Source organism: Musa acuminata, chromosome BXJ1-11 (assembly GCF_036884655.1).
Source record: "Musa acuminata AAA Group cultivar baxijiao chromosome BXJ1-11, Cavendish_Baxijiao_AAA, whole genome shotgun sequence".
Taxonomy (NCBI): Eukaryota; Viridiplantae; Streptophyta; class Magnoliopsida; order Zingiberales; family Musaceae; genus Musa; species Musa acuminata.
This window is the reverse complement of record NC_088337.1, coordinates 22,595,541-22,601,756: the sequence shown is the minus strand read 5'-3', so window position 1 is coordinate 22,601,756 and position 6,216 is coordinate 22,595,541.

The following is a 6,216-nucleotide window of genomic DNA, read 5'->3' as shown; positions in this document are numbered from 1 at the left end:
TGCACCGCCCAATCTCGCTCGAAGACTAAGCCCAGGCGGTGCCACTGCCTGACCGGGGAGGTTGCACCGCCCGACTAGGGAGGTTGCACCGCCCAGCTTTCCTGGGAGACCATCTCCTAGGTGGTGCCACTACCGACCCTGGCGGTGCCATCGTTTAGCAGGAATTCTAGTCCGAATGGGTTGATCCATTCGGTCCAATTTGTGTCTATCAAGGGCCTAATTGCCCCCAGATTAAGTTAATGGGATCACCTCCCATTCCTAACTTAATCTATATGCTAACTATGATATTTCTTAAGACATTTACTGCAACTTGCTCCGGTGCGTTAATCGCTTCTTCCGATGAGCTTCCGGCGAACATTCAACGAACCTTCGACGATGCTCCGGCGGACTTGCGGCAAACTCCTGGACTTGCGACGATCTAGTTGGCGAGTTCCGATGAGCTTCTTTGGCAAGCTCCTGGACTTCTTGGATTTGTTCCTGCAGAACCTCCGATGATCGTCCGGACTTTCGTCGAACTCTCAAACCCCCAACGTGATCATGGTCTTGACTCCGGCGCAACTCCTGCTGCATGTTTTACTTCCATCGTAGTTAATCCTATACACGTAAAATAAAATTTCGATCGAGATAATTAACCATAAGCAATTAACCAAGTTGTCCCGCATGTCATTGGTCCCTCGAAGCTTCGTCCGATTATTCGGCGCATCGTCCTCTCATGCGGCCTATTGCCCAATTGGCCAGTTGACTCCGCAACTCCGATATCCTTGGCACAATACCCGCTCTTCTTGGCCCGATGCCCGAGTCCACGGCCCGAAGCCTTCTGTCGATACATCGACTGATCCACCGGCCCGACATCCAATCTTCTAACATGTTCCTCCGGCCCAACATGATTTTTCCTGCTTTAATTGTCTCATCCTGATCGAAGCATCATACATCACTCAAAACGTAAATTAAATCATAAACATATATTAAGTGGTTTCATCATCAAAATACGAGATTCAACAAACCTAACTCAAAATTAATGATATTATAATTCAACAAACAATCCAGGATCCAAACACACATTTGAGGCTACTAAGAAAACATTCAAGTCAAAATTCACCTCTATAATCCACAATTTATAAAACCTGTACAGTTTGTAATCATACCATCATATCACTTAATGAATCGTAAAATCCAAAGCCAACTCAACTAAACCATAACCACATCATAAATCCATGAGCATGAGAATCTATACAATCACAAACCCAACATGTATCACATGTTTATATCATTACACAATTTAAACTTAACATTCTTAAAATCCCGATATGAGAGGTACTTTTTAAATATTTACAAGATACATCAATCTAGAGTTATTGTTGATATTTCATTACACGCAAAAGGAACTTATACAACATCAACTTATTAAGAATGAAAGATTTGCCCCAAAATCATCTGGCTTTCCACTACCTCAGCCCATTTTAAACATTCTAGCGAGCGATAAGCTATCCTGAAAAATTTATAGAGCAATGGGGTGAGCACATAGAGTTCAGCAAGTGACTAACATATCCATGGCAAAGAGGACAGTTTCGAACAAATAAGGTTTTAAAATACAAGGTAGAGATATAAGAGTTCAAAGATAGCCACTCGACAAATGTAGAATTACAATGTCATTTTATTCGAAGCATGTTTTATTCATAACAATGGAGTAAGGGCTAATTGGAGCATATCATTGGCAGAAGGAGTATATCTATGGCATATGGTATATTTCAAAGCATATCAAAGACGTAAAGAGTATTTCGGATATCAATGACATATAAAATATTTCAGAACATATCAATGGAGAATGAAATACTTCGGAACGTATCAATGGCATATGGAATGTTTCGGAAGCATAAGAAGCATTTCTAAATATATCAAAGAACAAATACAAAATAGAAGCTCAAACGTTGCATTTAACATTACAAACATTTCATTCTTATCCAAAGCATGCATAGAAACATAGTCAAAGCTTTGGATATCATGTCAAAGGTGAAGTGGGATCCCAAACATAATATGGTTCATCTATTTCTGAATGACCACCAAACATAATCTAGAGCATCGCGACTCTAATCACATACTCTTTACCATTTCTAGCAAAGGTCCAAATAATCTCACAAACACTAGAGTACAAAAGGGCATTGCGAATAATAAGGTTGGTACATATTGGAAACACATGTGGAACAACGGAATGCATGTGCCTATACGAATCATTGCGATGCAAACATGAACTTTACATGATAGCTGCAGGTGTATAAATAATTGAAGGACAAAAGTATATAAGAATTCAAGGCAATAATATAAAGCTCAACTAAAGTAAGGGTTTTTGCCGAAATCAATTTCCAAAGAAAAAAAACAATAAGAGGCGAAATCGACCAAAGCTTGATTCTAGCAGAATTTGAGAGGCAGATTATATAAATTATTTGGATAATCAATTATACTCTAATTTATATAAAATAGGTATCATTCGAAAGATGTGTCAATCTAGTTTTAGGTAAATTAAGCTTTCTAAGAATTGGAATTTACAACAGGGAGTTACAAATAATTTCGTAGCGGAAGGTCTGAAAACATTAGCTCTATTTTACTGAATCCATAGGGTCGATGAAAATAGATGTTTCAGTTTGCAATTATACTCTAAATCATTTAAATTAGATATTTAAATAAAGCTTTATGAGTCTAATTTCTAATAAATTATACTTTGCATAAATCTGAGTTCTCAGTATAAAGTTATAAATAGTTAAGCAACAAAAGGTCAGAAATTATAGTCCCTATTTTATAGAATCTATAGGGTTAATTCAAACAAAAGTCAAAATAGGCATTTAAAGATATTTAATCTTGTATCAAAATAAAGATATTTGAGTCTACCTTCAAATGGATTAGACTTTATCTAAATCAGAATTTATTACCAAAAGTTAAGTCCAAAATAGTGTATAGAGGTCATATGATCGAAAATTATAGATTCATGGCTTTGTATCAAAACGAAAGAAAGGTTTGGTGCTAAGCTGAAATCTTTTGAATTATGAAGAATTAAAAAGAAAACAAAGATTAGGAATTATGTGGGATGGGGTTAGAATACTTACCTTAAATAAATTTAGCAAACTTAGGTGACACCATTAGGTTAGCTAGTGACACATGTCTATTTTTTTTTTACTTTAAATGAGAATCTTTCATAAATCATATTATATTTCTAATATTTACATTTAGGTTCCTATATTTACAAATAGACCCTTATAAATTTTAAAAAATGAGGATGTTACAGTAATACTTGAATAGTATTTAGTTTTGTAATCGAGTAAATATATTTTTGTTTGTCAATATCAAATATTTAAGTGAATCATTTAGAAACTAATCTGGCTTAGTAGAAGGTCAATTTAAATGGATGACATAAATATACAAGTTGTGGCAAAGTAATGAATAATAAAGATGGTGCTTGAACCGAGACCTTTCTAAGTTTTGTCAAATATTCTCATAACTTCATTTTGGAGTATTTGAAGGGTAAATCTCTATGGAGTTACTAAATAAAAAGCAATCTTTGGTTAGAAAAGTATAAAGTGACATTTCAAGACTTAAAAGGGTATAATTTTAAAAAAATCGATTACTTAAATTACTATATTATAAAAAACCCTTTAAATTCTATATAGATGCTTCTTACCTTATTATCAAAGGAATTATTACGTAGAAGGTCACCGTATGACATATTAGATATGTAAGCTCAATAACATCTAGTATCGATATTCAATACACGAAATAATGATAGTTACCCATTGTGAGCGTGGAGACGCTATCTTATTGGGACATTATACATGTTGAGGATGTACAATATCATCCCAACTATTTGTTAACTAAAAAAAAACTCTCTTTGTAGGTCTAATGGTGGGACATCCTATTAAAATTTGACTAAAAAAATAGCTTTCTTTAAAGTAGGTCGATGACCTATTAAAATTTGATATGATAATATAGTACAAATTCAATTGAGCCAATGCTATTGTTAATGCTTTAAAAAGAAAAATTGAATTAGTGAATGCTACACAACTATAAGTTGAAGTCCAAGTGAGCTAGTTATATTCTAACTTTTTATTTAGAATTGAGAAAATTATATAATGACCCGTAATCCTTGATATAGTTGATTAAAGAAGAACATATATATAATTCTAGGTCTAGGAGAGACTCTATATACCAAAGAAAATATAGTCTATTTTTAATGAGTAAACAATTCAAAACATGGACTCTTGAGGAAGTGCTTCGGACTAAACACCTGAGTATACATAAAACTTTGTCTCCCATAAAGAGTCTTTTATTGGTCAATAAATAGATATCAGTATAGAAGAATGTATTCGGATATACTTTATATGTTAATAGGATAATATAGAGCAATATAACCAAAGGTCTTTTGAAGATTTTTTGAGAGTGCTAAAAAGTCATGAGAGAGTATATCATTGGATTTTATATTAATCTTATCGACTGTACGAGGACTCAAGTTTATATAAGTATTAGTCGATCAATTACCAAAATATGCAATATTTATTACTGTACCTCTATACTACTCATCGAAAAGATAGTGAAGTTGATAATAAAAAAAATATGATGAAGTATTAGGAAATTTCATATAATATTATCAGTAATTAAAATATATGATTCTTAAGACGATTTTAGATTAAATTGTTTAGTTAATGGACTCTAAGCTATACTTCTCTAAAAGCCTTCATCCCTTTGACAAATAATCAGATCAAATAAATAAAAGTCTTTTTAGAGCAATATTTTTTACTCTATGTGAGCACTAATCAATGACATTAAGTGAAAATTTTAGACATAGTCTAATTCTCTTACAATATATAGCGAAGCTTTGCATCCAACATTAGACCGGTAATTATCTTTCTTATTTTACTATACAAAAATCTTTTTATTATCTTTGTTGAAGTGCTTGAGTGATACATTTTTGTTTAAGACCGTAGGACTCGTTCATCACTTGCTTTCAAAACTAACCTTCTATCATATACCTTTGCAGTCAACTATTACGAGGGAGTATTACAATTTAGATAAATTCAACTAATTTTTTGATATTATGTCACATATCTCATATGAAAAAAATGATGAATGAGAGTGAGTATCAACATTAAAATTATGTAGGATGTCGTCGAACTAAAAATATTCATGTCAAAAAAAGAATACAATGGCTGTAATTTCAATGCTATATATAAAAGGAACCTATTCTTTTACTCCATTTTAAATAGACACCTTCTTATTTAAGCGTAAAAAATTCTGTTGGATGCTAATAGAGAATATATTAATGATCAATCATTATCTGACATGTAAGCACTATAAACACTATATGTAAACTATAATAGAAGAAGAAAGGTCTAGGCCACTGCCCATTTACTCATATGGATAAAAATTTAAGATAGATCGTTCAAAGCTATCTCTCTCCTTTCGTTCACATACACAAAACATGAAAAGGGAGACGTTGGAGCAATTACAAGTTGTCACGTCCAAGATCTAGTATAAAATGTAATCTTCCTAAGAAAAATTTATATCCAAAAAGAATCTCGGTGATTAATTTGAGTGTCGAAGGGATCATATCAAGAAATTTTTCTTGATATTGGTCTTTAACGTATGTATCATCTAGAGAGCCCGATACTTTCACATCGGAGTCACCTCATATCCATTCCGAAACTATCTCGAAACACTTTTGTACTCTTATGTTTAGAGAACGTCAAGCTGATTCTGACATCGATATGATTTTTCTTAACTGATATATTTTTTTATATTCCGTATATTATTTGAAGATTTTCCAACTTGATGTGCTTGCCTTGTCAAACCATATATGTATCGGGGCTTTTAACCTTTTCTTTTCCGCCACAGTGCTAGTACCAAGAAATTGGTACGAGGATTTAAAGTTGCCATCATCACCAGCCAAAGAAACCGATTAAACCCGTAATTGATTTGGTCACAAACATCCAATGAATCGAGCAAGTGTTTTCCTCCGTCAATCCAGCCGAGGACTTTGATTCCGTGGGACAGCAGAATTATACGTGTAGCGCACGCGCATCAGGGCCCTTCGATCTTCACTTGACGATATATTGGCCGTTGGATCTACCTGGATTGGCCGTCCCGCCCCATTCGAGATTTCCGAGACGTTTACGCTTCTGAAGCCGATCTAGCCGTCGGTTTGGTTCATCCCGGTGTATTATCACGATCGGA